This window comes from Centropristis striata, chromosome 14 (genome assembly GCF_030273125.1).
Source record: "Centropristis striata isolate RG_2023a ecotype Rhode Island chromosome 14, C.striata_1.0, whole genome shotgun sequence".
Taxonomy (NCBI): domain Eukaryota; kingdom Metazoa; phylum Chordata; class Actinopteri; order Perciformes; family Serranidae; genus Centropristis; species Centropristis striata.
Window position 1 is genome coordinate 12,430,888 of NC_081530.1, and position 25,535 is coordinate 12,456,422.

At 40.5% G+C, this 25,535-nt stretch overlaps 8 non-coding genes across 8 annotated transcripts; 2 read left to right on the forward strand and 6 right to left on the reverse strand.

Annotated features, from left to right (window-relative positions):
• The first annotated feature begins 136 nt into the window (after positions 1 to 136).
• Positions 137 to 208, forward strand: trnad-guc (transfer RNA aspartic acid (anticodon GUC)). The gene has a single exon. It is a non-coding gene; the product is annotated as a tRNA-Asp (tRNA).
• A 557-nt stretch (positions 209 to 765) lies between these two features.
• On the reverse strand, positions 766 to 838 carry trnav-aac (transfer RNA valine (anticodon AAC)). The gene has a single exon. It is a non-coding gene; the product is annotated as a tRNA-Val (tRNA).
• Positions 839 to 1,588: 750 nt separating this feature from the next.
• Positions 1,589 to 1,661, reverse strand: trnav-cac (transfer RNA valine (anticodon CAC)). The gene has a single exon. It is a non-coding gene; the product is annotated as a tRNA-Val (tRNA).
• Positions 1,662 to 1,864: 203 nt separating this feature from the next.
• On the forward strand, positions 1,865 to 1,936 carry trnad-guc (transfer RNA aspartic acid (anticodon GUC)). The gene has a single exon. It is a non-coding gene; the product is annotated as a tRNA-Asp (tRNA).
• A 556-nt stretch (positions 1,937 to 2,492) lies between these two features.
• Positions 2,493 to 2,565, reverse strand: trnav-aac (transfer RNA valine (anticodon AAC)). Its single transcript has one exon. It is a non-coding gene; the product is annotated as a tRNA-Val (tRNA).
• A 750-nt stretch (positions 2,566 to 3,315) lies between these two features.
• Positions 3,316 to 3,388, reverse strand: trnav-cac (transfer RNA valine (anticodon CAC)). The gene has a single exon. It is a non-coding gene; the product is annotated as a tRNA-Val (tRNA).
• Positions 3,389 to 4,220: 832 nt separating this feature from the next.
• Positions 4,221 to 4,293, reverse strand: trnav-aac (transfer RNA valine (anticodon AAC)). The gene has a single exon. It is a non-coding gene; the product is annotated as a tRNA-Val (tRNA).
• A 750-nt stretch (positions 4,294 to 5,043) lies between these two features.
• trnav-cac (transfer RNA valine (anticodon CAC)) lies at positions 5,044 to 5,116 on the reverse strand. The gene has a single exon. It is a non-coding gene; the product is annotated as a tRNA-Val (tRNA).
• Between the last annotated feature and the right edge of the window lie 20,419 nt (positions 5,117 to 25,535).

Below are 25,535 nucleotides of genomic sequence, written 5' to 3' on the forward strand. Positions count from 1 at the left end.
TATGGAGATCAGATGAGAGATTTGAACCTGGATTCAGTCACAACTGATGGTGCCGAGTCCATGTCTCTGCAGACTCCCTGCAAATGTGGAAACAGCGCCCCCTGCTGTTGACGTGCCAAAAAAACAGATCGCGCAGTCCTCGTTAGTATAATGGACAGTATCTCCGCCTGTCACGCGGAAGATCGGGGTTCGATTCCCCGACGGGGAGAGTTTCCTTTTCTACCACCTACTCATTGTTCACCAAGAAAGACCAAAGAAGCACACCAGAATGGTACCACCATCTGTTCAGCAGTGGCGGACGAAGCCTGACCCTCAATGTCGATGTGTAACTGGAGTCTGGGCTGTGTTCGTATTCTTGGAAGGAAGCCAAACTCCTTTTTTCTCTGTGTCAAGCTCCTTGTCCTTGTCTTCCATTATGTTTGTCATCTTCATGGATACGATCCCCAAAAGAGCGACAGTGTTAATAAAGTCACACTACTGATCCACGAATGACAAGCACTTCAACAAAGGACAGATTGGTAGAAGAGGGAGGAGATGAAGGCACCAGCTGCATACAGGACAGATATTACACACTTATTCACTTATTATACAAATGACTGTCAATTCACTTCAATAGAGTCTGATTATGTGAGAGTCAACATGAGCAAAGAACTGTCTTTCCGCCCGGTGACCTTTCTTTGAGAGGCAACATGAGCAAAGAACTGTGTTTCCACCCGATTTTGGGCCAGGGACCTTTCTGTGAGAGTCAACATGAGCAAAGAACTGTGTTTCCGCCCGGTTTCGAGCCGGGGACCTTTCGCGTGTTAGGCGAACGTGATAACCGCTACACTACGGAAACCGACAGTAAGCCCCTGCACGGACATTACTGCCCTAATGCGCCTGCATTACAAGCAAGACAACATGTTTAATTGGGCTATAGAGAGATCAGATGAGAGATTTGAACCTGGATTCAGTCACACCTCATGGTTTCTTGTCCATGTCTCTGCACACTCCCTGTAAATGCGGAAACAGCGCCCCCTGCTGTTGACGTGCCCAAAACACCGCTGGCGCAGTCCTCGTTAGTATAATGGACAGTATCTCCGCCTGTCTCGTGGAAGATAGGGGTTCGATTCCCAGACGGGGAGAGTTTCCTTTTCTACCACGTGCTCATTGTTCACCAAGACAGACCAAAGAAGCACCTGTTGCACTACACACCAGAATGGTACCACCATCTGTTCAGCAGTGGCGGACGAACCCTGACCCTCAATGTCGATGTCTAACTGGAGTCTGGGCTGTGTTCGTATTCTTGGAAGGAAGCCAAACACCTTTTTTCTCTGTGTCAAGCTCTTTGTACTTGTTTTCTATTATGTTTGTCATATTCACGATCCCCAAAAGAGCGACATTGTCAATACCCGTCATACCACTGAGAGGCACGTCAACAAAGGACAGATTGGTAGATGATGGACGAGATGAAGGCACCAGCTGCATGCAGGACACATGGTAACACTAACTCTACCAGCGCTTCTCTCCACTCATCTATTATACAAATTACTGTCAATTCACCTCAACAAAGTCTGATTCTGTGATAGTCAACATGAGCAAAGAAATGTGTTTCCGCCCGGTTTCGAGCCGGGGACCTTTCGCGTGTGAGGCGAACGTGATAACCGCTACACTACGGAAACCGACTATGTCCCTTTCCACGGACATGACTGCCCTAATAGAAGCAAAACAACTAGGTTGATTGGGATATATGGAGATCAGATGAGAGATTTGAACCTGGATTCAGTCACAACTGATGGTGCCGAGTCCATGTCTCTGCAGACTCCCTGCAAATGTGGAAACAGCGCCCCCTGCTGTTGACGCGCCAAAAAAACAGATCGCGCAGTCCTCGTTAGTATAATGGACAGTATCTCCGCCTGTCACGCGGAAGATCGGGGTTCGATTCCCCGACGGGGAGAGTTTCCTTTTCTACCACCTACTCATTGTTCACCAAGAAAGACCAAAGAAGCACACCAGAATGGTACCACCATCTGTTCAGCAGTGGCGGACGAAGCCTGACCCTCAATGTCGATGTGTAACTGGAGTCTGGGCTGTGTTCGTATTCTTGGAAGGAAGCCAAACTCCTTTTTTCTCTGTGTCAAGCTCCTTGTCCTTGTCTTCCATTATGTTTGTCATCTTCATGGATACGATCCCCAAAAGAGCGACAGTGTTAATAAAGTCACACTACTGATCCACGAATGACAAGCACTTCAACAAAGGACAGATTGGTAGAAGAGGGAGGAGATGAAGGCACCAGCTGCATACAGGACAGATATTACACACTTATTCACTTATTATACAAATGACTGTCAATTCACTTCAATAGAGTCTGATTATGTGAGAGTCAACATGAGCAAAGAACTGTCTTTCCGCCCGGTGACCTTTATTTGAGAGGCAACATGAGCAAAGAACTGTGTTTCCACCGATTTTGGGCCAGGGACCTTTCTGTGAGAGTCAACATGAGCAAAGAACTGTGTTTCCGCCCGGTTTCGAGCCGGGGACCTTTCGCGTGTTAGGCGAACGTGATAACCTCTACACTACGGAAACCGACAGTAAGCCCCTGCACGGACATTACTGCCCTAATGCGCCTGCATTACAAGCAAGACAACATGTTTAATTGGGCTATAGAGAGATCAGATGAGAGATTTGAACCTGGATTCAGTCACACCTCATGGTTTCTTGTCCATGTCTCTGCACACTCCCTGTAAATGCGGAAACAGCGCCCCCTGCTATTGACGTGCCCAAAACACCGCTGGCGCAGTCCTCGTTAGTATAATGGACAGTATCTCCGCCTGTCTCGTGGAAGATAGGGGTTCGATTCCCAGACGGGGAGAGTTTCCTTTTCTACCACGTGCTCATTGTTCACCAAGACAGACCAAAGAAGCACCTGTTGCACTGCACACCAGAATGGTACCACCATCTGTTCAGCAGTGGCGGACGAACCCTGACCCTCAATGTCGATGTCTAACTGGAGTCTGGGCTGTGTTCGTATTCTTGGAAGGAAGCCAAACACCTTTTTTCTCTGTGTCAAGCTCCTTGTACTTGTTTTCCATTATGTTTGTCATATTCATGATCCCCAAAAGAGCGACATTGTCAATACCAGTCATACCACTGAGAGGCACGTCAACAAAGGACAGATTGGTAGATGGTGGACGAGATGAAAGCACCAGCTGCATGCAGGACACATGGTAACACTAACTCTACCAGCGCTTCTCTCCACTCATCTATTATACAAATTACTGTCAATTCACCTCAACAAAGTCTGATTCTGTGATAGTCAACATGAGCAAAGAAACGTGTTTCCGCCCGGTTTCGAGCCAGGGACCTTTCGCGTGTGAGGCGAACGTGATAACCGCTACACTACGGAAACCGACTATGTCCCTTTCCACGGACATGACTGCCCTAATAGAAGCAAAACAACTTGGTTGATTGGGATATATGGAGATCAGATGAGAGATTTGAACCTGGATTCAGTCACAACTGATGGTGCCGAGTCCATGTCTCTGCAGACTCCCTGCAAATGTGGAAACAGCGCCCCCTGCTGTTGACGTGCCAAAAAAACAGATCGCGCAGTCCTCGTTAGTATAATGGACAGTATCTCCGCCTGTCATGCGGAAGATCAGGGTTCGATTCCCCGACGGGGAGAGTTTCCTTTTCTACCACCTACTCATTGTTCACCAAGAAAGACCAAAGAAGCACACCAGAATGGTACCACCATCTGTTCAGCAGTGGCGGACGAAGCCTGACCCTCAATGTCGATGTGTAACTGGAGTCTGGGCTGTGTTCGTATTCTTGGAAGGAAGCTAAACTCCTCTTTTCTCTGTGTCAAGCTCCTTGTCCTTGTCTTCCATTATGTTTGTGATCTTCATGGATACGATCCCCAAAAGAGCGACAGTGTTAATAAAGTCACACTACAGATCCACGAATGACAAGCACTTCAACAAAGGACAGATTGGTAGAAGAGGGAGGAGATGAAGGCACCAGCTGCATACAGGACAGATATTACACACTTATTCACTTATTATACAAATGACTGTCAATTCACTTCAATAGAGTCTGATTATGTGAGAGTCAACATGAGCAAAGAACTGTCTTTCCGCCCGGTGACCTTTCTTTGAGAGTCAACATGAGCAAAGAACTGTGTTTCCACCCGATTTTGGGCCAGGGACCTTTCTGTGAGAGTCAACATGAGCAAAGAACTGTGTTTCCGCCCGGTTTTGAGCAGGGGACCTTTCGCGTGTTAGGCGAAAGTGATAACCGCTACACTACGGAAACCGACAGTAAGCCCCTGCACGGACATTACTGCCCTAATGCGCCTGCATTACAAGCAAGACAACATGTTTAATTGGGCTATAGAGAGATCAGATGAGAGATTTGAACCTGGATTCAGTCACACCTCATGGTTTCTTGTCCATGTCTCTGCACACTCCCTGTAAATGCGGAAACAGCGTCTCCTGCTGTTGACGTGCCAAAAACACCGCTGGCGTAGTCCTCGTTAGTATAATCGACAGTATCCCCGCCTGTCTCGCGGAAGATAGGGGTTCGATTCCCAGACGGGGAGCGTTTCCTTTTCTACCACGTGCTCATTGTTCCCCAAGACAGACCAAAGAAGCACCTGTTGCACTGCACACCAGAATGGTACCACCATCTGTTCAGCAGTGGCGGACGAACCCTGACCCTCAATGTCGATGTTTAACTGGAGTCTGGGCTGTGTTCGTATTCTTGGAAGGAAGCCAAACACCTTTTTTCTCTGTGTCAAGCTCCTTGTACTTGTTTTCCATTATGTTTGTCATATTCACGATCCCCAAAAGAGCGACATTGTCAATACCAGTCATACCACTGAGAGGCACGTCAACAAAGGACAGATTGGTAGATGGTGGACGAGATGAAGGCACCAGCTGCATGCAGGACACATGGTAACACTAACTGTACCAGCGCTTCTCTCCACTCATCTATTATACAAATTACTGTCAATTCACCTCAACAAAGTCTGATTCTGTGATAGTCAACATGAGCAAAGAAATGTGTTTCCGCCCGGTTTCGAGCCGGGGACCTTTCGCGTGTGAGGCGAACGTGATAACCGCTACACTACGGAAACCGATGATGTCTCTTTCCACGGACATGACTGCCCTAATAGAAGCTAAACAACTTATTTGATTGGGCTATATGGAGATCAGATGAGAGATTTGAACCTGGATTCAGTCACAACTGATGGTGCAGAGTCCATGTCTCTGCATACTCCCTGCAACTGTGGAAACAGCGCCCCCTGCTGTTGACGTGCCAAACCTATGGCGCAGTCCTCGTTAGTATAATGGACAGTATCTCCGCCTGTCACGCGGAGGCCAGTCGCGTATAGGTGGACTTCAGTGATGAGCAGCACCATGGACATTTTTTTCCCATTTTGACAACGACTATCTAGATGCAGGTTCGAATCCCACTCGGGCCAAAACTTGTAATGCATTACAGTTTTTCACAACCCCTATGACCCGTTGTTCAATACTTTTAACGCTTTTTCAAAACTCTTCACACAGTTACCACAACTTCAGCCTGTGTGGACGATACAATTTACACAATTCTTCTTCTTTTGACACAAAATACACACATTTTACACATTTAAAATTAGTTTAACTCCTTTTACACACAAGCTCAATCAAGACCAAAACAGTAGATGTTAACTGGTGAATTTTCAATTGTTTTCACACGGTTTGTCAAAACAGAAAACCTCATGTTCAAAACTAATGGATTGAAGATTACATTGATCACAGCTTCTGCTCCTTTTTCTTTTTGTCTATTTGACAATACAGTAATGAATGACAGCTGATTTTTTCCCTCTTTACTTTACTGTAAGTCATTTTCATTTGCAATACAGTAAAGTGTTTACTGCAAATCCTGTCATTTACTGTCTTCTTCTTTCATAAACATTCTGCAAAGCTGCTCTGACATGGCTCGTTCACTTTCTGTACTGAGTGTTTTACAAAAAAGGGACAAAATTGGGTGGCTGTGGCTCAGTTGGGAGAGTTGGTTGGCCCCCAACCAAAGGGTTGGTGGTTCGATCCCTGACCATCGCAGCCTACATACTCGAGCAAGATACTGAACCCCAAATTGCTCCGGATGTGCTGTGTTCATCGGTGTGTGAATGAATTCCCAATGGTGGCAGGTGGGACCATTTAGGGTAGCCTCTGCCACCAGTATGAATGTGTGTGTGAAAGGGTGAATGAGCACAGTCTGTATTGTAAAGCGCTTTGAGTGGTCGCAAAGCGACTAGAAAAGCGCTATATAAGTGCAGGTCAAAATTTACAAATTACAAAATTCATGGCCAACAAATGAAAAACGAAGAACATCTTCACAAACATTGTCTCTAACAAGTCTTGGGCTATTTATGTTTTTGTAAGTCATTTTGTGTCTTTTTTAGTCCTTCAGTCCAACATAAAATGTGATTTTGAATCTTTTTTTACTTTCAAAACACTATCATGCTCAATAAAGAATTTACAGTAAATGTTGCAAATGTGACCAAAGGTGTCAAATCTAACATATACGTAAGAGGGTTCCATCCAGTTCTATCATTTTATACTAAATATATTTGAGCTTGTCTCCAGTTGTACTTGGTGTATCATCATCTAACTGAAACTGGCCTCATGGAGTTTACAGCCAGAACTTTAGAGGTAAATTTACAGTAGGGCTCCACGCTGCTTTGTTTTCTAGTCTGGATGGAGTCAACAAGTCTGGATTTGGAGCTTTTGGAGACTCCACAGGGTTAATTTACATGTATGATCAATACAATAATCTGTTGATTGTAAAAGAAAAAGGAAAAAAGTCGATTTGACACATGTAAAGTGATTGAGTTTGTGTTCTTCCATCAGTTGTCAGTGTTTTTTATGACGCTGTGCTGTGACTGACTAAATGTTTCTGTTGAAGACAACGTGTGTCAACGGTCCCTAATAATACAGTTTTTCACAACCGCTATGACCTGTTTGTCAGAACCTTAAAAACTTTTTCAAAACTGTTAACGCACATCACACCTGATACACACAATTCCCCAAACAGTTAATTTCATGGTCAAAATCACCCAGTGTAACTAAACACAGACACACACTTCCAAAATACAATAATACACTAACACAGTTCACCAAATCTACCAAAACACTGACACACGTTGTCTTCAACAGAAACATTTAGTCAGTCACAGCACAATGTCATAAAAAACACTGACAACTGATGGAATAACACAAACTCAATCACTTTACATGTGTCAAATCGACTTTTTTCCTTTTTCTTTTACAATCAACAGATTATTTTATTGATCATACATGTAAATTTACCCTCTGGAGCCACCAAAAGCTCCAAATCATGACTTCTTCATCATCCAGACTAGAAAACAAAGCAGCGTGGAGCCCTACTGTAAATTTACCTCTAAAGTTCTGGCTGTAAACTCCATGAGGCCAGTTTCAGTTTGATGATGATATACCAAGTACTGTAAACTCACACATGAATAAACACCACACCATGCATAAACTGTCTCGGGCTTAACGTTACAGTTAAGCCATGAAAATAATAAAGTTAAATAAACTAACGTATGGTTAACACATAATCAGTACAGTTAAACTTACAGTTTTTCACAACCGCTATGACCCGTTTGTCAGAACCTTAAAAACTTTTTCAAAACTGTTAACGCACATCACACCTGATACACTCAATTCCCCAAACAGTTAATTTCATGGTCAAAATCACCCAGTGTAACTAAACACAGACACACACTTCCAAAATACAATAATACACTAACACAGTTCACCAAATCTACCAAAACACTGACACACGTTGTCTTCCAACAGAAACATTTAGTCAGTCACAGCACCGTGTCATAAAAAACACTGACAACTGATGGAAGAACACAAACTGAATCACTTTGCATGTTTCTTATCTACTTTTTTTCCTTTTTCTTTTACAATCAACAATATTGTATTGATTATACATTTAAATTAACCCTGTGGAGTCTCCAAAAGCTCCAAATCCAGACTTCTTCACCACATCCAGACTAGAAAACAAAGCAGCGTGGAGCCCTACTGTAAATTTACCTCTAAAGTTCTGGCTGTAAACTCCATGAGGCCAGTTTCAGTTTGATGATGATATACCAAGTAAAACTGGAGACAAGCTCTAATATATTTAGTATAAAATGATAGAACTGGATGGAACCCTCTTACGTATATGTTGTATTTGCGACCTTTGTTCACATTTGCAACATTTACTGTAAAATTCTTTATTGAGCATGATAGTGTTTTGAAAGTAAAAAAAGATTCAAAATCACATTTTATGTTGGACTGAATGACTAAAAAAGACACAAAATGACTTACAAAGACATGAAAAGACATGAAAATGATTCAAAAATGGACAAAATAGCCTCCATAGAGACAATGTTTGTGATGATGTTCTTCATTTTTCATTTGTTGGCCATGAATTTTGGTCCTTTTTTGTACAACACTCAGTACAGAAAGTGAACGAGCCGTGTCAGAGCAGCTTTGCAGAATGTTTACGTGTGAAAGAAGAAGATAGTGAATGACAGGATATGCAGTAAACACTTTACTGTATTGCAAAAATGACTTACAGTAGAGTAAAGAGGTAAAAAAAAATCAGCTGTCATTCATTACTGGATTGCCAAATAGACAAAAAGAAAAAGGAGCAGAAGCTGTGATCAATGTAATCTTCAATTCATTAGTTTTGAACATGAGGTTTTCTGTTTTGACAAACTGTGTGAAAGCAATTGAAAATTCACCAGTTAACATCGACTGTTTTGGTCTTGATTGAGCTTGTGTGTAAAAGGAGTTAAAACTAATTTTAAACATGTAAAATGTGTGTATTTTGTGTCAAAAGAAGAAGAATTGTGTTAATTGTATCGCCCACACAGGCTGATGTTGTGGTAACTGTGTGAAGAGTTTTGAAAAAGCGGTAAAAGTATTGAACAACGGGTCATAGCGGTTGTGAAAAACTGTAATAAACCCAGAAGAAATAACCACGATTCAGTCCTGACAAACATATAGTCACTGTCTCCCAGATCGGCCTCCGTGCCTCTTCTATATTCCCATTTCAATAGATTTATACATATTTACAGTTTTTCACAACCGCTATGACCCGTTGTTCAATACTTTTACCGCTTTTTCAAAACTCTTCACACAGTTACCACAACATCAGCCTGTGTGGGCGATACAATTAACACAATTCTTCTTCTTTTGACACAAAATACACACATTTTACACATTTAAAATTAGTTTTAACTCCTTTTACACACAAGCTCAATCAAGACCAAAACAGTAGACGTTAACTGGTGAATTTTCAATTGCTTTCACACAGTTTGTCAAAACAGAAAACCTCATGTTCAAAACTAATGAATTGAAGATTACATTGATCACAGCTTCTGCTCCTTTTTCTTTTTGTCTATTTGGCAATACAGTAATGAATGACAGCTGATTTTTTTTTACCTCTTTACTCTACTGTAAGTCATTTTAATTTGCAATACAGTAAAGTGTTTACTGCAAATCCTGTCATTCACTATCTTCTTCTTTCATACGTAAACATTCTGCAAAGCTGCTCTGACACGGCTCGTTCACTTTCTGTACTGAGTGTTGTACAAAAAAGGACCAAAATTCATGGCCAACAAATGAAAAATGAAGAACATCATCACAAACATTGTCTCTATGGAGGCTATTTTGTCCATTTTTGAATCATTTTCATGTCTTTGTAAGTCATTTTGTGTCTTTTTTAGTCATTCAGTCCAACATAAAATGTGATTTTGAATCTTTTTTTACTTTCAAAACACTATCATGCTCAATAAAGAATTTTACAGTAAATGTTGCAAATGTGAACAAAGGTCGCAAATACAACACATAAGAGGGTTCCATCCAGTTCTATCATTTTATACTACAGTTTTTCACAACCGCTATGACCCGTTGTTCAATACTTTTACCGCTTTTTCAAAACTCTTCACACAGTTACCACAACATCAGCCTGTGTGGGCGATACAATTAACACAATTCTTCTTCTTTTGACACAAAATACACACATTTTACACATTTAAAATTAGTTTTAACTCCTTTTACACACAAGCTCAATCAAGACCAAAACAGTAGACGTTAACTGGTGAATTTTCAATTGCTTTCACACAGTTTGTCAAAACAGAAAACCTCATGTTCAAAACTAATGAATTGAAGATTACATTGATCACAGCTTCTGCTCCTTTTTCTTTTTGTCTATTTGGCAATACAGTAATGAATGACAGCTGATTTTTTTTTACCTCTTTACTCTACTGTAAGTCATTTTAATTTGCAATACAGTAAAATGTTTACTGCAAATCCTGTCATTCACTATCTTCTTCTTTCATACGTAAACATTCTGCAAAGCTGCTCTGACACGGCTCGTTCACTTTCTGTACTGAGTGTTGTACAAAAAAGGACCAAAATTCATGGCCAACAAATGAAAAATGAAGAACATCATCACAAACATTGTCTCTATGGAGGCTATTTTGTCCATTTTTGAATCATTTTCATGTCTTTTCATGTCTTTGTAAGTCATTTTGTGTCTTTTTTAGTCATTCAGTCCAACATAAAATGTGATTTTGAATCTTTTTTTACTTTCAAAACACTATCATGCTCAATAAAGAATTTTACAGTAAATGTTGCAAATGTGAACAAAGGTCGCAAATACAACACATAAGAGGGTTCCATCCAGTTCTATCATTTTATACTAAATCTATTTGAGCTTGTCTCCAGTTTTACTTGGTATATCATCATCAAACTGAAACTGGCCTCATGGAGTTTACAGCCAGAACTTTAGAGGTAAATTTACAGTAGGGCTCCACGCTGCTTTGTTTTCTAGTCTGGATGATGAAGAAGTCATGCTTTGGAGCTTTTGGAGACTCCAGAGGGTTAATTTACATGTATGATCAATACAATAATCTGTTGATTGTAAAAGAAAAAGGAAAAAAGTCGATTTGACACATGCAAAGTGATTGAGTTTGTGTTATTCCATCAGTTGTCAGTGTTTTTTATGACACTGTGCTGTGACTGACTAAATGTTTCTGTTGGAAGACAACGTGTGTCAGTGTTTTGGTAGATTTGGTCAACTGTGTTAGTGTATTGTTGTATTTTGGAAGTGTGTGTCTGTGTTTAGTTACACTGGGTGATTTTGACCATGAAATTAACTGTTTGGGGGATTGCGTGTATCAGGTGTGATGTGCGTTAACAGTTTTGAAAAAGTTTTTAAGGTTCTGACAAACGGGTCATAACGGTTGTGAAAAACTGTAAGGTGCTGTCAACTCTTCCCTCTCTCTTCACTCTCTGACAGCGAGATGCCGGAGGCAACAGGTTTTCTAAACAGCGCCCCATCAGCGCATACTAGAGGCCAAAAATATATTACATCGGTAGTGGTTTAGCACTACCATAGGAAATGAATGGGATTCGGTTTAGGGAGTTTTAGCTAAAGAATCCCCGGCGGCCGCGCGGAAGATCGGGGTTCGATTCCCCGACGGGGAGAGTTTCCTTTTCTACCACCTGCTCATTGTTCACCAAGAAAGACCAAAGAAGCACAACAGAATGTTACCACCATCTGTTAGTGGCATCAGTGGCAGACGAACCCTGACCCTCAATGTCGATGTGTAACTGGAGTCTGGGCTGTGTTCGTATCTCTGTGTCAAGCTCCTTGAACTTGTTTTCCATTATGTTTGTGATATTCATGTATACGAATATCTGGATATAGATGATCCAGAACGCGGCTGCACATCTGGTCTTCAACCAGCCCACGAGAGCACTTGTCACTCCACTCCTCATCTCTCTGCACTGGCTCCCGGTCACAGCCAGCATCAAATTCAAAGCCTTGTCTCTTGCCTACAAAATAGCAATGGGCACAGCCCCTTCTTATCTGAACTCCTTTCTTCAGGTCCACAAACCCTCCCACCCATTACGCTCTTCCAGTGAAAAACGTCTGGCTCCTCCACCGCTGAAGGCCTTTGCGTCTCAAACCAGACTCTTCTCCTCTGTAGTGCCCCGGTGGTGGAACGAACTTCCAAACTCCCTTTCGATCTGCTGAGTCCTTCTCAATCTTTAAGAAGAGACTGAAGACCAATTCTTTACTTAACACCTTCACTCTTGACCTTTGCCATTGCTGATACTGTTGCCGTTGTCAGTACCAGTACCGGTATCGTTGTGGGCTTCTGGGCTTGAGCTCAATCTCTGGAGCACAGCAGAGCTGTCGTGTACCAGGACCATGGTGTTCCAACCCACACAGGAAAGTTGTTCTTAGTAACCTGACACTAACCTTTAGTATGCGTGCCTCATAAGCAATGTTCCCTCCAATTTTTCATGTGTCTGAGCATATGCACAAACTCCCTGAGAATTCCTTGGATCACTGTGAGCAACATCAGACATGCACACTGTGGCCACACCAATATTACACCCGTCCAAAACCTGAGATCATAACAAGTCACAGCTAATTAAAAGAATCAAATTACAGCAGTAATTTCGATTAGATTACTTTTAATATAAGTGATTAGGCCCACTAACAATGGAAAAGTCCAAGAAACTGTTTTTCACGAGCTGTGTACTATATTGTATGTCAGGGTGAGGGTCCTGCTCTGGTCTGGGTGGGTGTCCTGCTCTGGTCTGGGTGGGGGTCCTGCTCTGGAAGAATTGAAACATGTACTCATTTCAGAGATCAAATTTTGTTCAAATTAAAACATTCACATTTTGCATAATGAAATGTGATAGTGTAAAATTCTGTAACTCTGTCTGTAAAATATATAATTACAGTTTTTTATTTGCATTTCTACTACTCATAATCTAGTAACAGCATTTAATGATTAATATCCATTAATGAAAATTCTTAATAAATGACACTAGAATAAGCACAAATCTGATCAGGGACTTAGATTTTACCTTATTTTTCCCGTCTGTATTTCTCACTTCTCCAGTGGTTGTAGACTTTGTCCAGGTTGATGGCCCCGTCTGCTTCTTGCTTTGACTTTATGCGCATCAGCTGGTCCAAATGTGCCACTTCAAGACGATTTCTGGATGCTGTTTTGACATGATTCATTAAACTAAAGCCTCTTTCACAATCTGCGCTGGATGCTTGAAATGTAGCACAAATATCCACAAGCTGTGAGATCTCCTTAAGCTCCTCACATCTAAGTGCTGCAGCCACCATGTCTGAGAATGTGCTGATTGACCCTTGTTTAAGTTTTTGCTTCACTATGTACTTGAATTCAGCATATTCATTATTCATGGCCTCCATGGAATGTGGGTGGTGGAGAATGGCCTCATACTTCTTTGCCAGTGTAGCAATGTCTGTTGATCCATACTCAAAACTGATGTCTGAGCTCAGTGCTTCAATGTCAAATGCAGACCACTCCTTTAATTCATCCTCTGGAAAACGAGCATCCAAGTGATCACAGAGATTACGAATAAAAAGAGTAATCTCACCGGTATTTCTGCCATCAGCTGATAAGGTCCTCATCACCTCTTTGACACGCTCACTACACTGAACATCCTTGTCATCCTTCAAGTATTGGGAACGCAACTTCTCAATCTTTGCTCTTGCGAAGCAGTGTCCTTCCATCACAGTCAGGTTGCGTCTTTGAAAAGAAAGGCAGAGTTGTGCCAGCTCGCCCAAAACATCTCCCAGAGCAGTAAGAGTAACCTTGAACTTTGAATCACTTAGCTTTTTGTAGCAGTAATTTGCCACAGGATCTCTATTATCACTGGATTCTCTCTTGCAGTATTCTTCAAGCACAGTGTAGTTCCTCAGAACAGCATTCACTGCTTGGTGCCGCGACAGCCATCGCACTTCGCTCAGAGGTCTGAATGACAGTGTATCCTCATCTAGAATCTTTGCTAGGTCCTCCATTTTGCCCCTCTTCACAGTGGACCGTGAGAAAGTGGAATATACAGTTCTAAGAAGAGTTTCCACATCTCGCATCAAAGGCACATTTTTCCAGGCATCATCAATGCCCAAGTCCTCTCTATGGGCCACGCAATGTTGTTCCGTTAGGTGTGGTATTTGCCTCTTTAATATAGCTGCAACTCCATTGTGCTTTCCTAGCATTACTGAGGCGCCATCTGAGGTCAGCATCACCATTCTCTGCAAGTCCAGTCCATGCTTGGAGTAAAACTGAGTGATTGCCTGCACAATATCGTGAGCTGTGCATGCTGTCAGCTGGATGATGCCGCCTAACACAGTTTTATAGTTGACGTCATTTTTCTCCCTGTATTTAATATACAGAATTAGCATTTTGTGCACTGTTATGTCTGTGCTCTCATCCACTATCAGAGTATGCCAAGGTGCATTTTTAACATTGCACATTGTCTCATTCTGCACTATTTCATTGATTGAGTTCACAAATTCGAAGGCATAATTTTTGCTTCGCCAGCTTTCTGGAATACTCACATATTTTCCCATGTGATCGTGGATTTGTTGAACCGCTAGCATTGATGCATTCATGTTGATGGCGAGTAGTATATTGTCGATGAGAATTTTTACTTGTTCGGGGTCGGAGTTATTTTTGTGTGACAGCTCGTTCCTCTTCTCTCGATCTTTTGCACTCTCCTGCAATAATGTACCGACCCCCATTCCCATCTTGAGTCTCTGTACAATTCCAACAGCATTCAAATGACTTTCCTGCTTAATGTGACGTTTGAGGTAATCCAACTTCCACTCAGTCCACACTTTTCCCTCCGAAAACTCACTTGCTACTTTGGCTTCGCAGCATGTTTTGCACAGCAGCCCTTTCTCACTCGAAAAAGAAAAAATCTCGCCCAGCTTCACCTCTTGTTTTTCTGTTCGCACATATTCCGACAGCTATTCCATCTTAAAAGAACCGCCTTTCTTTTTTACTTTGGCTTGGTGAGTGGACGTGCCACTGCCCGTTCATTTCGCCATAGCAAGGGGTTAGCAGCATTTACCTGTCTGTGCTCCGCGGCACCGTTAGCTGTAAGCTAACCTGCTGATCAACCGCACTTCACGTACGCTTAAAGCGATGTTCATGACATTGATTGGCTGCGTAAGTAAATACATGTGAACCGCATCATATCATTGGCTGGACACTTTTAGTCACCGCCTGTTGTCACCTGTTACTCACTGAGTTGCATTGCAAAATGGTACAGAATTAATGGTTAAGTATTTATTTTATTTACAGTTCAGGTTTAATTATATTGTGTGCGCTGCATAGATTTGCTGTGCGCGGAGAACGTGGGAGCAGTTTGCGAATGCGCAAGCGCGCAGCTTAGAGGGAACATTGCTCATAAGCATTACTTAACCATACACTGTGTTCCAAATTATTATGCAACTGAGTTTTTTCTCCGATTTTCCTAAATAGTCGATGCAAATGACAGTCAGCATAATTTAAGTCATCAACCATTAGTTTAATGAATTGTAATGTGATTGGACAAACCTCTCAATGATAACAGTATTTTTTTTTAAATAAAAAACTTAAAATGCACTGTTCCACATTATTACGCACGACAGAGTTTTATAACATTTTATAGGTTTTTAAGAACTGAAAATGCTCATTTTTGGATTTTCCAGCATTCGGAGGTCATATTAACTGAAATCAAAAGCTATTTCAATCAAAATCATCTTAACAAGTCAAGTTACATTTTAACATAGGACCCCTTATTTGATAGCAGCTCAACAATTCTTGCATCCATTGACCTTGTGAGTGTTTGGAGAGTTTGTGCTTGAATTTTTTTGCAGGATGTCAGAATAGCCTCCCAGAGCTGCTGTTTGGATGTGAACTGCCTCCCACCCTCATAGATCTTTCGCTTGAGGATGCTCCAAAGGTTCTCAATAGGGTTGAGGTCAGGGGAGGATGGGGGCCACACCATGAGTTTCTCTCCTTTTATGCCCATAGCAGCCAATGATGCAGAGGTATTCCTTGCAGCATGAGATGGTGCATTGTCATGCATGAAGGTGATTTTGTTACGGAAAGCACAGTTCTTCTTTTTGTACCATAGGAGAAAGTGGTCAGTCAGAAACTCCAAATACTTTTCAGAGGTCATTTTCACACCTTCAGGGACCCTAAAGGGGCCGACCAGCTCTCTCCCCATGATTCGGCCCAAAACACGCCTCGCCACCTCCTTGCTGACGTCGCAGCCTTGTTGGGACATGGTGGCCGTCCACCAACCATCCACCACTCCATCCATCTGGACCATCCAGGGTTGCACGGCACTCATCAGTGAACAAGACTGTTTGACAATTAGTCTTTATGTATTTCTGGGCCCACTGCAGCCATTTCTGCTTGTGAGCATTGGTTAGGGGTGGCCGAATAGAATAACTGATAGAATAACGCATAACTGCAAGCCTCTGGAGGATGCTACACCTTGATGTTCGTGGGACTCCAGAGGCACCAGCAGCTTCAAATATCTGTTTGCTACTTTGTAATGGCATTTTAGCAGCTGTTCTCTTAATCCGATGTTTTTGTCTGGCAGAAACCTTCCTCATTGTGCCTTTATCTGCACAAACCCGTGTGTACTCTGAATCAGCCACAAATCTCTTAACAGTACGATGATCACGATTTTTCGCGAAATATCTAAAGTTTTCATACCTTGTCCAAGGCATTGAACTATTTCACGCTTTTCGGCAGCAGAGAGATCCTTTTTCTTTCCCATATTGCTTGGAAATGGTCATCTGCTTAATAATGTGGAACGCCCTTTTTAAGTAGTTTTTCCTTAATTGGGCTCACCTCGCAAACTAATTATCACAGGTGTCTGAAATTGATTTCAGTGATCCAAAGAGCCCTGAGACACAATACCATCCATGAGTTTAATTGAAAAACAAAAAATGTAATCTTTATGACACTTAAATACAATTTGCGTAATAATTTGGAACACGGTGTAGGTAGCCATTAGTGAATGCTTTTTGCACCCTTATTGTAAAGTGTAAACATGTATCCCATAGGTAACACTTTATAAATGCTTAACTGCCTCATAAGCATTACTTAACCATAGGTAACCATTAGTGAATGTTTTTTGGACCCTTATTGTAAAGTGTAAACAAGTATCCCATAGGAAATGCATAACAGTTGTAAAAAAAGCATTATTAACCACTTATAGTTGAATTGTAGTTGAAGCAATCACATATAAAACATTTTACATCTTTTATTTTAAACATAAAAACAGTTTTAGATAACATCAATTAGTTAGGAGAATAGGAGAATTTTGACACAACATTAACATCTGTCCTCTTATTAAGAACATTGAACAAATAACAATATGGTGAGGTGTCAGTTTGTGTGTGTTTGTGTTTATGTTGAGACATATCAGGCTGCCTCTGTCTTCCTGCTCAGTCAGTCTACCCAATCTGTCAATCTTCCTGTATTTCAGTCAGTCTACCCCTGTTAGTTTCCACATTGTCTGTCTGTCTGTCTGTCTGTCAGTCAGTGACCCCTTTCAGTCTCTCACTGTGTCCCTCCTGTCTGTGTGTCTCCACCTGTCAGTCTCTCCACTGTCTGCCAGTCTATCCCCGTTGGTCTCCACACTGTCACCAACCTGTCCATCCCCCCTCATCAGTCTATCTGTCTGTCATTCTAAACTTGTTTTGTTATGCACAAATCTTTTAGCAAAGTCTGCCACCCCCCACCCCCACCCCAATTTCTGGAGCAGCTATGGCAATGCTCTGTCCTTTTCTTCGACGCAGTCTCTCCATCGCTGTCACGCAGACCTCCCTGAGTTGCTTTGCCATTCTTGATAGGGTTCTTGAGGACCCAGCAACGTTGTCCATCATGAAACCAAGCTGGGGCAATCTCAGTCCTTGAGAAAACCTCGAAATAGTATAAAATAAGTTCAGTCAAAACCCATGACTAATTTAGAGTAACCCATAAATGAATTCAGGCTTACTTAAAGCTAACCTGCTATTGATGTACCTGGTGTAGTTTTGTCAACAAGTTTCAAAATGTAGACAAATATTGAGACTGAATATTTAAAACTGTTTTGATCATTTTCTTCTTTATTAATACTTCATATTCTCCCATGAGTGGGGTAGCACATTCCAGTAGAGTGATGCATTTAATTTATGTTTATCATGCATCAAACAATGTTATAAGTAATTATTATAACTTGTATAAATACATTGCAGTTCATAAAATAATAATTTTAAAAAAGAGAGTGGTATTGTGAGAATACCCAGAACCATGATACTTTGTCTGGTATAGTATTGTGGTTACTCATTTTGGTATCGTGACAACTCTAATCAATATACAGTAGTATTTTTAATCTGAAGTTTTATGGAGCTGCATAGCCATCAAAGACTGAACTCTGAACACTATTTGGAGAAGTGCAAGACAGTTAACTATCTTGATCCAAGGCGGCCTTAGCCTTGGATCAAGATAGTTAACTGTCTTGCACTTATGTACCTTAACCACATCTTAATAACAATAATAATAATAACTAGAAAATTTCCTCTGGGGAAATTTTGAAAGGGCCACGGGGGCTACCGCCGGTGTGTGTACACTATGATGAGATTCTTCAGAGATTTCAAACTATGCCCTTTAACTTCAAAATGTGTTAGTGTGTGTGTGTGTGTGTGTAGGTGTAATTAAAATCACATAAAGTTACCTGTGTGTGTGTGCGTGTGTGTGTGTGTGTGTGTGTAATTAAAATCACATAAAGTTACCTGTGTGTGCGTGTATGAAGCATGTTTATGCATGTGTGAGGAGTGTGCGCACTTTAGTGCATGTGTGTGTGTGTGTGTGTGTGTGTGTGTGTGTATCTGTAACTGTAATCACATCAAAGATCAAAGGCAATCAGATCAAAGCAATCAACAGAATTAACTGCAGCTGTTAATGTTCCGAAAGAGTGACAGCAGCCAGAGGTGGACAGACTTGAATTTCTGGCCTCAAACAGAAAGCATTTTTGGCAAAACCATAATACCTATCATTGATCCGACTTCACTTTGAGTGTCCCGAGTTCTTCCTGAACGTCTACATATGATTTTTTTTAAGAAAAATAAAAAAATAGCTTCGTTAGAGCGATCTAAAAAACTGTTCCATCTTCCTTTTTTCCAAATCTCCCTGCGTTTTTAATATGGGAGCCAATGAGGCTGTTGGTGGTGTTGGTGGATCATCTCTGCGTCGTACGCCCAAACTATAACTCTGACAGCTTTACCAGAGGATTGTGAGTGAGAAGACAAATTTTCCTACGTTTCTATGTATAAATTATTTCTGTAGAGTGGAATTTGCGGCCTGGAGCGCAGTTTTCAAATTTATTTTTTGACAGTTTTACCTCTCCCTCTACACTCTGAGCGATGACATCACACACTCTGACACCAACATTCCGTGCAATACACACCCATTATAATCTCAGAATTTCTCCCAAAATTATCATGGTCATTGAACAGGGATTGATAAAAAACTATATGACCTATCGAAATGTGGATTAATACACCGATACACAAGACTTGTGTCTACTGTTTGAAGTTTAAATGGAGTCTCTAGGTGAAATTATGCCGGAGAAGTAGACGTTTAAAAATCTCCAATTATTGTTCTTTTTCGCTCATTTTTTGTCGGCCGTCCCATTCATTTCAATGCAAAATTTTGGGCAGTTTTTCGCGACTTACATTGCGAAAAATTCGGATTCTGTAGAGAAAAGTAATAGCACACCGATCCCGATCAAACCGCTCGTTTTGATATATAATTTGTCCTGCAACTCTTTAAGTTGTAGGACTAGTAGCGGGACGAAATTGCGTCCGGAAGAGGAATAAGAAGAAATCCACAGTATAACAGTAGTGCTCGGTGCGATTGCCCCAAGACCCTAATAATAATAATAATAATAGAATATAAAGAATAATTACAAACAAACGCTGCTATGACAGGCAAGAAAACAACCGTGGTTATCGGGTAGAGGCAATATTTTTGAATATGGTACATGTATATGCATGCTGGGGACTGAGGAGCATTTTGCAAAAAAAAAAAAAAAGTGAGGGGGGTTCTGAAAACTAACTGACTTGACAAGACACACATTAGCAAACGCACAATATTATTTCTATATCTGTGTCAGGGAGAGTTCAAGCAGCATGTTATCACTATATCACAATTTATATTCAATTCCAGAGGATTTATTAGCATGGAGAATGTACACTTGACATTAGCTTTACACAGACAATGCAGCTGTAGTAGCCTACAAATAATTTTTTGCCATTTATTGGACGTTGCACTATTTATGTTTATTTGTTAGGATCCCCATTAGCTGCTCTAGAGCACCACTAGTCTCCCTGACATGTAAAACAGGTCTAGTTAGCCTGGTCAATGACCAGAAAAAGTGAGCCCATAACGTTAATTAACGTTGCCTACCATTCAAATCGGTCCACGGAGGCAATCTTTTTCTTCAGCTTCATTTTATGGTGACACCGGTTGACACTTGACCTTCCCTGCCAGTATTGTTTTTCCTTTGTAACCATTCAATTAGTTTGAGGTGTGTCTTGGTCGTTTTTTTGCCTTCTGTCACCTCTTTCAACTCTGTTGCCAACTTTAAACCTCGCATGTTGCTGTCAGGCGGCAATCTCCGTGTCTGAGCAGGGAGGCCAACCAGGAAGTGCCTTAAGCCTGCAATCTACCGATAATTCCAGCAGGGGGTGCTAAATTTGGCTGCAAAAAAAATCTGCCTATTCACTTCAGTGCAAAATTTGAAAACTTCTGACTTGATTTATTACCTCAGAAATTTTTTTCAGGACAACACTCTGGTCTCAATCGCTAGTTAAAAATCATCTTCAAGACAATTTGATGTCAATAGTTCTAATAATGGCCCCATTTAGAAGAAAATAGAAGATAAAGAATCGTATGATTTGGGGCGTGGCTACAGGTCACTGACAAGGCGAGCCGTCACCAGGAGAGAAGCAGAGCAACGCGTATCCGGCAACGTGTCAATAAAGTTATATATAACGTTATATAGATAGAAAAGAGGACGTTTACCGATTTGGTCTCATAACTTTGACCCTTTCACACTGTATTTTCACTTAATGACAGTTTATTTGAACGTTTTGTTCAGTAAAAATGTCTTGTTCAGTGTTTGGTTGGACTAACAGACACTCCAAGGAGTCGCTGTTCAGTTTTCTGAGGTAAGAAAGATACATTTTGTTTTTGGTTTTTTGCTAGCCAAACTAACATCCCAGTTAATGCTCCGCGTATCGGAAACAAGACGGCGACGCAAGGTGGTGACGAGTGTAACGCTGAACTCGAGGCTTCCAACGGGCAGTCCACAAACTGGGTGATGGGTGACGTCATGGTGACTACGTCCATTATTTATATACAGTCTATGGTAGGAACCACACAGGAAAGTTGCTAGAGTACCAGTACCACGAATCCTTCATATTGTTGCTTTAATGCCCATCAAGGTAACATGTACGCCATATAGCTCATGATTAATGCATTAATTAGCTGTTACTTAATGCTTATTCCCTCCAAATAAACACCATTAGTAAATGATTACTAGAGACATTATTAACGGCTTACTAATATATGAACTAATGTGTTACTTAATGCTGATTAGTGCATACTTAATGATAACTAATTACATTATTCAACCTTTATTAATGCTTAATAATTTATTAACTAACTTTGAGTAGTAAGCATTAACTAACCGCTTATTAATACATTAACTAATGTGTTACCTAATGCTAACTAATACATAATAATGATTGTTCATGTATTATTAAACAGTTAATTAATGCTTAATAATGCACTAACTAATGTTAATTAAGGGACCCTTATTGTAAAGTGTTACCCAAACATTATTATCAACAGTACTGACAGTCTGCTGCAGTGTGCACTGCACTGTTTCTGTCTTAATCCCAGCTTTAAATAGTGCCTGCTGCTGATCAATCATTACCAGAAATATTTACCAGAAACACGTGCAGGAGAATATTCTGATGACAATTATTTTTTTAACATGTGACGTGGAAACAACACTGAAAACACACAGTACACAAATTAATCTTCTATCAGTGCCTTTATGTTGGAACATAGCTCCAAATCCTTCAATAATTAGTTGAGAATAAGTCAAAAAAGTGTATTTTAATATCTATTCTAAATGCTGTAAATTTTAGGAGTTATAGCTACATGTTAATCACAACAATGTGGATTATTAAAATCACTGTTTAAAATCACCACATGGCTGATAATACTGACAGGTTCTGAGACAAACAGTACGAGATAGATGTGATTGTCTTCACTGAAATTTAAAATTGAAGAAGGAGCAAACCAAAACATCATCATCTCTACCTGTCAGACATTAATGAGGCAGTCACATATAGTGACCTCTCTGAGGTTGTTCATTGGCTGAGATAAGCAAACACTTACCAGAAACACAAGTTGGAGGAGAGATAAGGAATACTTTCTCTTGTAGAATAAAGCCATAATATGACAAAGTGTAGAGCTTCTCCACTGAAAACAGATCAGTGACTGTGTTCACTGAGCTTGTAGTCTCATCAACGCCTGTGACAACAGCAATTTAAAATGTGAATGAAGAGACAGAAAGAAATATTAAAGGAATATTACTGTTAAAAGAGCAGAGATGAAAATACAAGTACTGTACTGTATGTACTGAATAACATGTTCACTATTATCTCACTAATGAGCACAACTTAATCACATTATAATTACTCACTGTGTGGAGAAGAAGTACAATTTATGTTTAATTAGTATTTAATTATTGCTAAACCATTAAATGCTTTTGCTGCATGTAATAGTTTGTTTTTGTCAAATTGATTCGTCAATATCTTTTTATTTTGAAACTCATTTTACCACGTGATGAAGAAAAGTCCACAGGTAGTACTGTAGTGATATTTAATGCTTTTATTCAAATTAGCACAACATAAAAAATCAGTACATTACACAAGTACAAACATGTTATAAATCTTTGTCATTAAGCTTTCATTCACAGAATAAATACAACATTTAATTAGCTGCTACTGATACAGTTCTCCTGTATGTCTAGATTTTTATTCTGACTAATAAAACCAGTGCAGTTAACTGTGTCGTGCATTTGATGGTACAAAGGGGATTTTCTCTCTCACATTAACAACACAAGACCATTCAAGTTTCTACAGACCAAAGTAATAAACAGTCAGACAGTAAAGTGACGTGGTTTACTTGGATGCTGCGGTCCAACGAGTGAGTGAGTCCTTTCTGGTGATTTTGTTAAGTGCTTCTTTAAGTAAAATTATTTTTGAACATTTACACAATTTTGTCCTTCGTTGTATGCACTCTTAATGTTAAAAAAACACGTATCCCAAGTATCCCCATACTGTTTGTGAGCCCATACTGCTGTTATGCAGCATTGTCAATCAGCTTTCATATGAAGACAAACATTATTATCAATAGTGTTGACACTCTGCTGCAGTGTGCACGGCTGTCATAAAGATAAAAAAAAAGGACTGCTTCTCTTTCACATGGTGAAAAGCAGATGGCCACTGTAGGTGCTGTGATGATTTACATTGTCAAACACTTTTGTGCCGGACCACAGACGCAAATATACAACATCTCCAACCTCTAGAAGCAGCGTGGCACCATTAGCAGAACTGCCATAACCAGACGGCTGATGCTCATATGCAAGGAAAATGTGCTCTCCATTCCTGACCAACACAGCACCTGATCTTCGTGTATCATCTCCATATGCTCCTATGTCGTACTCAAAGTGGTAGGCTCCTCTCACTGGGGCAATGAAAAAACCTGTGGGACAGTTTTTGTCACTGAATGTTATCAGATAATCATATATAGCAGGTTATAGTCAATATAGCTCAATCAATATACAATATTAGTAATTGAATGTGAATATTTCAGTACCTGTGTTTGGGTTGTAGGCATTTCCAATATTTGTGACGATGTGTCTGAAGACCAGAAGAGTGTGTGTATTAAATGGTCCCACATGTCCTGAGCCTGAAGCCAACAGAGCAGCTGAGAAAGCCACCTGTTTGACTGAGAGAGAGAACAATGTCATTATTCTAAACATAGTGTGGATTCAATAATGTTAACAAACATTTCTTTATTTTTTGTAATCAATAATTCTTGCTGGGGTTTTTTTATAATAAAAATGTTGAAATATTAAATGGCTGACAAAGTGCTGAGCCTCACCTTCTCCATCTCTCTTTAGAGCCTCCACCTGGTTTTCTGTGACATTTGACCTGGCCTTCACAGTGATCAGCTCTGCTGCTTGTGCTGGAAAAGTTTTAAAAAATCATCAAATTCAAATGTTCAATGTTTTAATATAAAAAATAAGGGTTTCTGTCATCTTAATAGCTACAAAGAAGAAAAAAAAACATGGATGGTTCCTTAGCATGCTTTACACAAAAAAGTTGATCAATACTTTCACAGAATTTTCCAAGTTTTGTTCAAGTTTATAACAATTGTGGTGTTTTCCACAAGACAAAGTAACAGGTGTGTGACATGATTTCATCACAACTTTTCCATCAATAGGAACCAGAGAGATACAAACACACACACACCTCAGTGATACAAGGGAGCTTGTGATTTCTGCTAATTTACTCAAAAATAAGAGCCAGACATTTTTTTCTTGACCGATAAAAAAAAATCTTGTTTATTTTTTCTCATGATACACTATTATAAGTCACTTTAAGCCATCATGTTCTGCTTACATTACCTTGAAGTTGTTGCCTTTGCTTCTCCAGCTGAGTTTTCTGTGAGTCCAGCTGAGTTTTCTGTGACTCCAACTGAGTTTTCTGTGACTCCAACTGAGTTTTTTGTGAGTCCAGCTGAGTTTTCTGTGACTCCAACTGAGTTTTCTGTGACTCCAGCTGAGTTTTCTGAGACTCCAACTGAGTTTTCTGTGACTCCAGCTGAGTTTTCTGAGACTCCAGTTCTTTCAGCTGAGCTGCTTGTGCTGAAATAGACAAGTAAATGTCTGTTAGATTTTATTTTATTCACAGTTAGTTTCTTTGGAAATAATCTTTGACTCCTATCATTGGAGCTGAGGGACATTAATATTATTTCCAAGTATTGTGACAAATTATTCATTGTTATAACATTATACAGAAACCTCCTGTAACAAAGCATTGGTTCCTATTGCTATCACTTCCTCTCTACCTTACAAACTACTGTACCTTCATTCTCTCTCTGAAGGTGCCTCATCTCCACCTTCTGCTCAGCCAACGAGGCGCTCATCTCTCTCAGCACAGCATGGATGTCTTGTGTGCAGGTCTGTCGCTGGTCAGAGCCATTCGTGGGTTCACTTCTCTGGAGTTCACTTTGTTTTTGTGGAATAATTTCGTTGTCAGACTGTGTCTGAAGCTGAGCCGTGGAGAGAGAGCAGATCAGCAGCAGCAGAGGAAAACACATCGTCATCTCCATTCTCACAGTGGCAGTCTATCCAGTTCTCCTTTGCTGTTTCTGTCTTAATCCCAGCTTTATATAGTGTCTGCTGCTGATCAATCATTACCAGAAATATTAACCAGAAACACGTGCAGAAGAATATTCTGATGACAATTCTTTTTTTAAACATGTGACGTGGAAACAACACTGAAACACACAGTACACA